This window comes from Vigna umbellata, chromosome 5 (genome assembly GCF_029865625.1).
Source record: "Vigna umbellata cultivar VRB3 chromosome 5, Vumbellata_1.0, whole genome shotgun sequence".
NCBI classification, from domain to species: Eukaryota; Viridiplantae; Streptophyta; class Magnoliopsida; order Fabales; family Fabaceae; genus Vigna; species Vigna umbellata.
Genome location: NC_142169.1, coordinates 255191 through 267110, shown reverse-complemented (window position 1 = coordinate 267110; position 11920 = coordinate 255191).

Genomic DNA, 11920 nt, shown 5'->3' with positions numbered 1-11920 from the left:
CTGGATCTAAGAAGCAAAGATTGTTGATGAGCAGGTTCAGCTGGTGCCTATTGATCTTGAAGCTTTTGTCAGTGTTAGCACCTTTATTTTCCAATGTGGGTGTTTGTTGATCAAATTCATTTGTACCTCCTGCAATAGGGTTAGTGCAATGTGGCTCCAAATAAATGACGTGCAGAGGTATAACACCTAATCCCAATTTATCAGACTGAACCTCAGATACATCCTCAGAACATGAATCAATTTCAAAATCACAAGCAATATCAACTATAGACTCAGATTCATGTTCAATGCATGGAGAATAAACATTCGGATGCGATAGCAAAAATTGGTTCTCATCATGCATAGAGGGAAAATTAAAATCAGACTCAACAACAATATAATCATCAGCATACCTCTCAACAACATAATCATCAATATAATCATCACAATCATACTGAGGTATGCTTACCTCCACTTCCCTGAAGATTGGAAGAGTGGTGGAAGCTGATGATGGTCTACCTTTCTCAAAAATGTTGCTCATATATGCCTGGTCCTCAAAATCTTTCTCGGTCTCCTCAGGTGCAAGAGTGGGACCATCTGAAGGTGGGAAAGTATGTGGCGCAGTAGTAAGCTCATGACTCTTCTCCCCATCTTCTATGTTGATGCCACTATCATCATCATCAGGAATCTGAACAGTCTGAAATGGTAACTCTGAATCTTGAGACTGTTCCTCAGTGAGTTGAGTGGCCATCTGTCCTATCTGATCAGTCATACTCTGAATGGCAGCTCCTATTTCTTGCTGGAACTGCATGTTCTCTTGCTGAAACTGAAGGTTCTGCATGGTCATCTGCTCCAACAACTCCTGCAATGTAGGCTCGGAAGTAGAAGGCTGAGGAGCTATTTGGGCAGGAGCATCATAATGCTGACTCTGGGATCGCGGGACTGGTGGATCTTGATAATGATGTTGTTGTGGGGTATCCTGCCATCCTAAGTTAGTGTCATTCCTTCCAAGATTATTGCTGTAACCATACCGAGCAGGGAAGAATTCATCCAAGAACAATCGCTTAAGATCTTCCCAAGAAGTGATACACCCTGAAGGAAGACAATAAAGCCAATCCCTTGCTGCTCCTTGTAATGATTGCGGAAATGCCTTTAATAACATGTGATCAACCGGTACATGTGGAGGCTTCATTGAAGAGCAGATGATGTGGAATTCCTCCAAATGTTTATGTGGGCATTCTCCTGCAAAACCATGAAACTTAGGCAGCAAATGTATCAGTCCAGAGGTGAGATCGCAATGAAGATCATCCTCCTTAAGTGAAACCGGCTCACAAAGAGCACTCTCAGAAATTAGAGGATGAGTCATATTGTTCTCAACATAGAAATCAGCAGAATATGAATTACAATCAGAGTAACATGCAGAATGAGAATCATAATCAGAGGCACTAGCAAAACAAGCAGTATTCACGAAATCAAAATAGGTAGACATGGAAAAAGAAGAATACTAAAAATCACGACACAAATAAAACACAACACATTTATACATGCAACACGCACACACAAAACAGAACATCACATCACATCACATCACATCACAACACAAGACAAAACACAACACACACTATCACAACAAAAAGACCTAAGACTGAACCGTTGGTCCCCGGCAACGGCGCCATTTTGATGAGAATGTCGCACCTCCCACAAAAGTTGTGCATAGAATAATGCAGTACAGTACTAGGAAGTGACTCCTAGGTCGTCTCTCAAGGACCAAATTGGGTTCAGTCTTAGATCAACACATAGTGGGGGAGTTTTGTGATTTTTTTTTTGAATGCCACTGAACTTAAATAAGACACTAATGCAAACGAAAACGTAAAAACGGTCTCAATCAAAAAATTAAAGCGGTTGGTCACTAAAGCTAACATTACTTTTAAATTAAAGGAGTGAAAATTAACCAATTTAAAGGAGTGAAAATTAACTTTGAGATGATTAACATTGAAAGGAGAATATGGTAATTAAGCAAAGATCACTTAAAAATTAGCAAGCATTCAAACCTAAGTGTATGCAATGTGAAAACTATAACCAAATTAAGTGCAAGATTAAGCAATTAAAATAATATAAAATTAGACCCTTCAGCTCCTCTGGATGTGGTAGCAGCTCCCTTCCATCACCGTGCACCACACAACATTCTTTAAATAAAGAATTCACAACTCTCATCCAAAAAGAAGATGCTCCCTTCTACTCCAAACCAAATACCGAGAACTCTCTGGACGAAGGGTAAGAACCGTGCAGAATTCAAAAGCCAAGACCCCTCTTCCTTCTTCCTTTCAAAACCGTGACACCTAATACCATCTATGTTTCTCCAATTGAAACCAAAGTCCATCCCATGAGCTACTGCAAAATAAAATCCACGTGCTCTTCATTCTCTAAGTAATAAATGCATTATCCCCCTTTTCCTCCAACATTAAATCCCGTGAGCTTCCCATTCCAGCCCCCGTTCCATTTCTCTAAATAAAATAAGGACACTATCCTGGAGCATTCTCTCCCTCTCGGTTGCAGTTGTGGCACATTAATCTTCCACCACGTTCCAGCAGCTTGTAGATTGGCACCATTCAACACCGCTTCATTGTCCTTCTCCCGTACGCTCCCTTCATTCCAGCTATCATTCCGTGCACACCATTCTCTCTCTCGCTCAATCAACGTTTGCTACCTTTCAAAGCTTCCAATGAGTGTGCTTCTCCTTTCTCCACGTTTCAGCACACCACATACTCCTATCAATCACCGCATCCTCAAAATGAAAAGAAAGAAAACTCATTCACGGAAGGAGCACTCCAGGACTGCTTCCAGCACGTTCCAGCGCAACACGCCTCTGCATCCACTTCCCGTGCATAGTTCAACACGCGTGCTTTTCAGAATGGAAGAAACCATGCACACACACTGCTCCAAGGCCGTGACACCTGTGTGCTTCTCTTCCCAATTGAAATGTTTGAACCAAAGAAAATAAAAAGGGCCATGTGTAATCAGCAAAGTAAAAAAGTGAAACCTCTTCTTTCATTCATCATCATCATCCCCAGAAAACAGCTTAAACATCACTCCCCTATTCTAGGAACACAAGCCGAGAGAAGATTGAATAAAAATGCACCAAAACCAAATGGAAAATTCAATTAGAATTAATCAAAAAGGAATTACAACTGTTCATTCCTTCTAGTCCACGTTCAACTCTCCTCATGTTCCAAGACCGAGAGCCCCAAAAAAACAAAGAAGTAATCCCCCAAAAGCTCAAAACCGAGAGAGACCCCCCAGGAACACAAGCCGAGACCGAGAACGTGTGGGGCTAACTTTGCAAGTGGCGGCTGTGCTCCTTTTCTAAGGGCCGTGTGTCCTCTTTTTTTAGGGTAGGGTCCACACAATAAAACCCTAGGGTGTCAAGTCACCAACTTCTAATTTTTGGGTCTAATCTAATTTACCAAAAATTGACCCAAAATATAAGAGTTGATACAAAAATTCTAAACTACTGAATTACAATTTAATTAATTCACAAATGTCTGTGTGGAGAGTCTTGAATTTATTTGGCACTCTTCCTGATGTCCCAAAATGTATTTCCGAAATTTTCCTGCACTTCAAAAATGCACTTAATCAGCTCAGAAAATCCAAATTAGCACAATTACAAATTTCCGACCAAATTAAGCAGAATTCGGAAAAACGGGGAAATAACAAGCAATTAAACACAATTCCCTGGTTTATTTAAGTGCAATAAACTAAATATAATTCAAGAAATAACGACTCATCAGTCCACTTCGTCCACTTCGTCAACTTCGTCCACTTCCTCCACTTCGTACACTTTGTCTACTTCGTGCACTTCGTCCACATCGTCCACTTCGTCCACTCCGTCCACTTCGTCAACTTCGCCACTTCTTCCACTTCTTCCACTTCTTCCACTTCTTCCACTTCTTCCACTTCGTCCACTTCGTCCACTTTGTCCACTTCGTCAACTCCGTCCACTTTGTCCACTTCTTCCACTTCTTCAACCTCTTCAACTTCTTCCACTTCTTCCACTTCTTCCAGTTCGTCTACTTCGTCAACTTCGTCTACATCGTCCACTTCGTCCACTTCGTCAACTTCTTGCACTTCGTCCAGTTCTTCAACTTCTTCCACTTCTTCTAGTTCATCTACTTCGTCAACTTCGTCTACATCGTCCACTTCGTCCACTTCGTCACTTCGTGCACATCGTCTACATCGTCCACTTCGTCCACTTCGTCCACTTCGTCCAATTCGTCAACTTCGTCCACTTTTTCCACTTCTTTCAGTTCCTCAACTTCGTCAACTCCGTCCACTTCGTCCACTTCGTCAACTTCATCCACTTCGTCCACTTCGTCTAATTCGTCCACTTCGTGCACTTCGTCCACTTCGTGCACTTCGTCCACTTCGTCCACTTCGTCCACTTCGTCCACTTCGTCAACTCCGTCCACTTCATCCACTTCGTTACCTTCGCCACTTCTTCCACTTCTTCCATTTCGTCCACTTCGTCCACTTTGTCCACTTCGTCAAGTCCATCGACTTCGTCCACTTCTTCCACTTCTTCCACTTCTTCAACTCCTTCCACTTCTTCCAGTTCGTGTACTTCGTGCAGTTCGTCCACTTTGTCGACTTCGTCCACTTCTTCTACTTCGTCCACTTCGTCTACTTCTCCCACTTCTTCCACTTCTTCTTCCACTTCTTCTTCTTGTTCTTCTTCTTGTTTTTCTTGTTTTTCTTCTTCTTCTTCAGCTTCGTCCACTTCGTCAACTTCTCCCAATTCTTCCACTTCTTATTATTTGTCTTCTTCCACTACTTATGCTTGTTGTTCTTCTTGTTCTTGTTCTTCTTCTTCTTCTCCCACTTTGTCCACTTCGCCTACTTCTTCCACTTCTTCCACTTCTTCAAGTTCGTCTGGTTCGTCCACTTCGTCCACTTCGTCAACTTCGTCAACTTCGTCCCCTTCGTCCACTTTGTCAACTTCGTCCACTTCGTCTACTTCGTCCACTTCTCCAATTTCCACTTCTTCTTCTTATTCTTCTTCCACTTCTTCTTCTTGTTCTTCTTCTTGTTCATCTTGTTCTGCTTATTCTGCTTCTTCCACTTCTTCCACTTCTTCCACTTCGTCCACTACTTCTTCTTGTTCTTCTTCTTCCACTTCGCCTAGTTCGTCCACTTCGTGCACTTTGTCAACTTCGTCTACTTCGTCCATTTCTCCCACTTCCAGTTCTTCTTCCTATTCTTCTTCCACTTCTTCTTCTTGTCCTTCTTCTTGTTCATTTTGTTCTGCTTATTCTGCTTCTTTCACCTCTTCCACTTCCTCTAGTTCGTCCACTTCATTCACTTCGTCCAGTTCGATCACTTTGTCCACTTCGTCCACTTCGTCAACTCCGTCCACTTCGTCCACTTCGTCAACTCCGTCCACTTCGTCCACTCCGTACACTTTGTCTAATTCGTGCACTTTGTCCACATCGTCCACTTTGTCCACTTCGTCCACTTCATCCACTTCGTCCATTTCGTCCACTTCGTCAACTCCGTCCACTTCGTCAACTTCGCCACTTCTTCCACTTCTTCCACTTCTTCTAGTTCGTCCACTTCGTCCACTTTGTCCATTTCGTCAACTCCATCGACTTCGTCCACTTCTTCCACTTCTTCAACTTCTTCGACTTCTTCAAGTTCGTCTACTTTGTCCACTTCTTCAGCTTCGTCCACTTCCCCCACTTCCACTTCTTCTTCTTATTCTTCTTCAACTTCTTCTTCTTGTTATTCTTCTTGTTCATCTTGTTCTACTTATTCTGCTTCTTCCACTTCGTCCACTACTTCGTCTTGTTCTTCTTCTTGTTCTTGTTTTACTTGTTCTAGTTCTTCTTCTTCCACTTCGTCTAGTTCATCCACTACGTCCACTTCTCCCACATCCACTTCTTCTTCTTATTCTTCTTCCACTTCTTCTTTTTCTTCTTCTTGTTCTTCTTCTTGTTCAACTTCTTCTGCTTATTCTTCTTCTTTCACCTCTTCTACTTTGTCCACTTTGTCCACTTTGTCACTTCGTTCACTTCGTCTACTTCGTTCACTTCGTCTACATCGTCCACTCCGTCCACTTCGTGCAATTTGTCGACTTCGTCCACTTCTTCCAGTTCGTCAATTTCGTTAACTCCGTCCACTTCGTCAACTCCGTCCACTTCGTCCAGTTCGACCACTTCGTACACTTTGTCTACTTCGTGCACTTCGTGCACTTCGTCCACTTCGTCCACTTCGTCCACTTCGTCCACTTCGTCCACTTCGTCCACTTCGTCCACTTCGTCCACTTCGTCCACTTCGTCCACTTCGTCCACTTCGTCCACTTCGTCCAATTCGTCAACTTCGTCCACTTCTTCCACTTCTTCCATTTCGTCCATGATGGACAAATTTATGAACACCAATTTATGATGTCACAAACTTGTTTTTCAATCGGCAAGTATGACCGAATCGTTCAAGTAATAAACTTGGTAAGACCAAGTATCGTTCTTCCCAAAGGACTCACGGCCTAGTTTAGTTATGTGATTTCTTAATTAGCTAAGACTTACAGATAAAATATTTGGAGTTTAATATGCAAGACAGAAAATAAACATGTATGCATGAAGTTTTGATCAATGGCAAAAAGCAAAAGATAAACACTTTCAATGATATTAATGTATGAATATGTTGTTGGGGGTCAATTTCATCTTATCCACTCTCATATATTTTAGGAATTCAACATTCAAATCATCATTGTTAATGTCACTCTCTAAAGTACCTTTCTAGAAGGCTTCTCCCTAATCACGAGTTCATACAATTCCTAGCATTCCTAATGATCAGTTCATAAGTGCAGGAGCTTAACGACAACCAATATCATATTGGGAGAAATTCCCCGGATCTAGACTTCCCCGTACGTGCCCGTATCGACAAAACCAATAATCATGCATCGAATGAGTTAAACAATGCAAGCATTAAGCAAAGAGGAAAAACCCTAACTAATGATGAAAAGAAAGCATAAGTCTTAATTAAAAGATGTAAAAACAGATTCCATATATGAGAGTTTCACAAGATTACATTGATTCCCCAACAAACATACAGAGTTTAGTTCACCATATTCATGGTGAACCTATATGAATAACAATGAAAGAATGAAAGAGATAGAAAAACCCGTGAAAGAGAAGAGGAGAGCTGTCACCATCTCCCAATCTACCCCAAGGGGTGGAAGAGAGAGTGTTTGCTTCGTTTCTGCCAAAGATGCCTAACCCTAGGAAACCCTAAAGCTTATATATCATTCGTAAATTACAAAAAGTCAAATTCAAGCCCATTAAAGTGCCGCTCAGCGGTGAGTGCGTGACTTGTTTTCTCCCCTCAGCGGCCATTTTGCCCCTCAGCGGACCTCCCGCAAGCTCTTGAGTGCCGCTCAGCGGTAAACTGCCGCTGAGCGGTGACTTCGGCTTCTCCTTTTTGCCCTTTTTGTTGTCTTTTCTGATTTCAATTCTCTCCTTCTTCACTTCTTTCACCAAATTCACCTTAAAACCTGCACAAAAACACTGAAATCAAGCGTAAACCTGTCCAGCTCTCTTATTTCCAAAAATATAAAGAAAAGCATGATTTCAAGCTAGTTTCTAAGTGTAAAGGTTGCTTTTAGTGTCAATTTTAATCATAAAAATAACAGTTTTTCAACTGTTATCACAACCCCAAACTTAAAACTTTGCTTGTCCTCAAGCAAATAAGATGTAACTCAATCTTCAACCAATTCATATGATGGTTCACTCATTCTAAAATCCTCTTTTTCAAGATAAGTAACAACTTCACTCAAACTTATGACCAAAAGTTTAATCAAGATGTACACATGCTTTAGTGTTCACAAAGTCATTTAAATTCCAACAAATGCTATTTTCATGAATGATCAATCAATTAAGCATGGATGTTCATGTGTTCATGTAATATTTCCTCACTAAGTCAAGTGTTTCACTCACACTCAACTGTATAAGAGATGATCACTCATTCACTCTACTATCACAATGTCACATGAATCAACTTTGCCTTTCATTTTACCACAATCAAAAACATTCACAAGCATGCATCATCACAAGGACTTTTCTATGGCTTATAATGTGGCTGGGCTAACAAGAAAATTGGTTTTTCTGGATCACAAAATCCTTGAGTTAAGAGAATCATACAACACAATCATCTTATTCTTTCCCAACTTTCTTTTGCCTTTGCATTGAGCTTTGCTTCTTTTTCTTTTCTTTTCTTTTTCTTTGCATATTCTTACTTTTTAGCTCTTAGCTCAATGCTTTTCATGTTTTCCCAACAACCCCAAACTTGAACATTTAACAATACCACACAAGATCTTCTACTTAACTCAAGGTAAAGATTTTTCAATCAAAGGTTTCAGTGTATATTCAAGGCTAAGGGTTCAAAAGGATTGAACACAAAGTGTTCTCTTTTAGTGGGCTAACTTTTACAAATTTGGCCAATAAAAAGGTTTCCAACAAACGGCCTTGATCATATGATGCAAAACAAGCAATTGATTCAATCATAGAAAACCTGGGCAAAACCATTCATGCTTTCAAAGTAATAGCATTCAACAATAACAACTCTGGAGCTCAAAATCTCACATATAAGCTCATTCACATTTGACATACACATCCTGCTTAATTTCACAATCACAATCATGATATCATGCATTTGTTCACAAAGCTTGTGAATCACCTATATAAGCATTTTAATGTGCACATCATCTCAACATCAATCAATCATAAGCATCATTCAGCATTACTTATCACACAATCACAGTTAATAGCAAACCATCACAAGAAACCAGGTTTCAATTAGAGTACATCAAACCCTAATCTAAAAACAAAAACAAATAAGTTCAGAAAACTTAAACCACAAAACATAAGCACATGATAGCATTTATCAGTAAATGCTATCTCAGCTCCTCATCAGTCTGAGTTGTCCTCTGTATCTTCCTCTTCCTCTTCATCTTCATCATCTTCAAATGCATCATCATCATCAGCTTCATCTTCTTCCATCTCTCTAGCCGAAGCTTCAGCTGCTCCAGCTCCTCCTCCATGTACTGGCTCCTCTGGCCAAGCTACCACATTATGGAATTCATCCATAGTCCACCTGTGGGCTGGAGGTGTATCATACATCCCCACAATCATCTCAGCAGTGGCCACCTGCCCTCTGTGAATGGACTGCAACTGAGCCCCTATAAGAGACATATACATGTCCCTCATCTGGAATGGCTCTGCTTCATGTGTCTCAGCAGATGTCTGGCTCTGTGCTGGCCCTCTCTCTCTACGAGCCCGGCGTGGTGGAACTGGCTGAGCTGCATCATCACCTCCACAGTACTGTCTATAATAGGCCTCATCAATAGCTTTTCTTGGCCTCTCAAATGGTGGAGCAGAAGTGTCCACCCCAGCTATCTTGCAAAGGTGCGTGATCAAAGAAGGATGTCCCAGTGGTGCTTTGTTGTTTGAAGTATTGGCGCACACACTAATCTCATCAGCTATCACCTGCCCAATATTAACATTCAAGTTTCTGATAGCACAGTAGATGAAGAATGCCCTGCTGAGAGTAATATCTGACACATGTGAACATGGCTGAATGTTGGCATGAGAAAACGCCATCCAATACTTTGCAAGAGGAGTCAAATCTGTCCTCCTAATGTTAACCACTGAGCCAGATCTATTCCTTTGGAAGTGTCCTCCAGGTATACACAGTACTCTCTCCACATCCTCATAATCAGCACCTTCCTCCATGCAAAGAGCAAACTGGCACTGCTCACCAGCCCATACAGTGTCCAAAAAGTTATTAATTGAATCAGGATCATACCTGATAGCATGGCCTCTGACATAGCCCAAATAATTCTCAGCTGGATAATCACCAATCTTCTTAGCATTGGTGTAAAATTCCTTTACCACAGCTATGTTGGCAGGTGCAGGATAAGTGGCTAGCTTTCCCTAGTCATTCCCTAACACTTGCTCTCCAAATTGAGGAGCAAAGTTAGGTATCATTCCAACCTTTCTCTCCATCAGCAGTCTCCTGTCCTGAACCACTTTAAAATGCTTATCATGTTTCCTAGAGAGGAACCTGCTAGATTGGGGTTGCTCTGGTTCCTTTTCCTTTCTCTTGGTTGCCATGGTTTTCAATCTTTTTCCTGAAGATGATGCCATTCCTACATTCAAAACACAAATACAAAACCACAGAACATGATGTTAATCATTAGTAAAACAAAGAACACAACTCCTTTCGAAGCTAAACCACCGCTGAGGGCCAGAATTCCCCCTCAGCGCCACCAGTACCACATTCCAGATCACACAAAACCAGAAAAATCAAATCTGGTAGAGTGCCGCTCAGCGGCAGTTTACCCCTCAGCGGTAACTCTGCAGATTTTTGAAAAATCCATTTTAAAGCTTTCCTAACTCCACCCAAATGCAATTTTCAGTTTTCCAGTTCATAATCATGCAGTTTAATCGGTTCAAACATCAAATATATCATCAAATCATGCAAAGAAATCAAAACCCCTAAATCTTCATGCTTTGACAATCATATTCAAAATCAAAAACCCTAGAATGAACAAAATGCATTTTACTTACTTGGGTGGAGATACTAGATGCAATGAGAATGCTTCCAAGTTAGAATGCTCTCTTCCAACCCCAAACTTTGATGGCACACTAGTGAAAAAGTGAGTGGAAGAGAAATTTTCTTAAGAAGGAAGTGTGAAAAGATGTGGAAAACCTTGGAGGAGGTATGTGGGAGTGTTTGTTTAAAGAAAAGTCTGAAAGTGTGAAAGAATGCGCAGCTTAGGGTTTAAAAATACCCTAATGGGCTCGGGTCCCGCTAAGGGGAACTAAAACCCTATTCTGCGAGAGTACCGCTCAGCGGTAAAGTACCGCTCAGCGGCACTTTCGTGAAGTGCTCTTCTCCTTCTTTTCTTAACCTACGTGCCTCCCATATGTGCCCCTCACTGGTTCCCTGCAATTCAATGTTCAAAATGCTTATGCAAACCCTAACTAAAATAACAAACAGAAATATTCAATCAACTGGGTTGCCTCCCAGGTAGCGCTTGTTTAACGTCACGAGCCTGACCCAAAATCCTCCAACGCCCTTCAGTAGATGCAAATCTTTCTTACCAACACCCATCAGTAGGTGCAAAATTTTCTTACCAACACCCATCAGTAGGTGTTATAAACATAGTATCCTTCAGTAGATACTTAACCACCTAGCATCCTTCAGTAGATGCTATCTCCAACAAAATAGTTACAAAAATAAAGTCCACAAACTAAAAATTACAAAACCAAAATAAAATCAAAAGTTCTTAAATCACTGGGTTGCCTCCCAGCAAGCGCTCTTTTAACGTCACTAGCTTGACCCAATAAAGCTCATGTTCCTTCTTCTTTTTCTTCTTCTTTCTACTGAACTTCTTTAGAAATTTGATCAAACCAGGAACCTGTTGCAGTGTCTCAATCATAGGAACTTTAATCTCCAATTTCTTGAAGATTTCCATAAAGCACTTGAATTTCTTTTCCTTCCTATGATTCTTCTTTAGATGAGGATGTGATTTTTCATATGATTTCTTCTTCTTTCCTCTCATCTTCTTTTTCTTCCTTTTTCTCTCCCTAAATTTTCTCTTTTTCTTTTCTTTTATTTTTTTCTTCCCTTTTCTTTTTCTTTTCAACTTCTTTATTTTCACACAAATTTTCTTTCTCTCTTCTCTCTCAACCACTTCTTTCTCTTTTTCTTCATCTTTATTTCTCTCACTCAATTCTTCTTTTTCTTTTCTCTCTATCTTTTCCTCATCGCCCCCTATTTTTTTCTCATCAAGAATCTTGTCACTTTCAGTGATAATGGCTTGCCCTTCCTCCTTAGGGTTAACTTCAGTATTAACCTCATCATTCAATCTCTGACTAATGGAATGAAG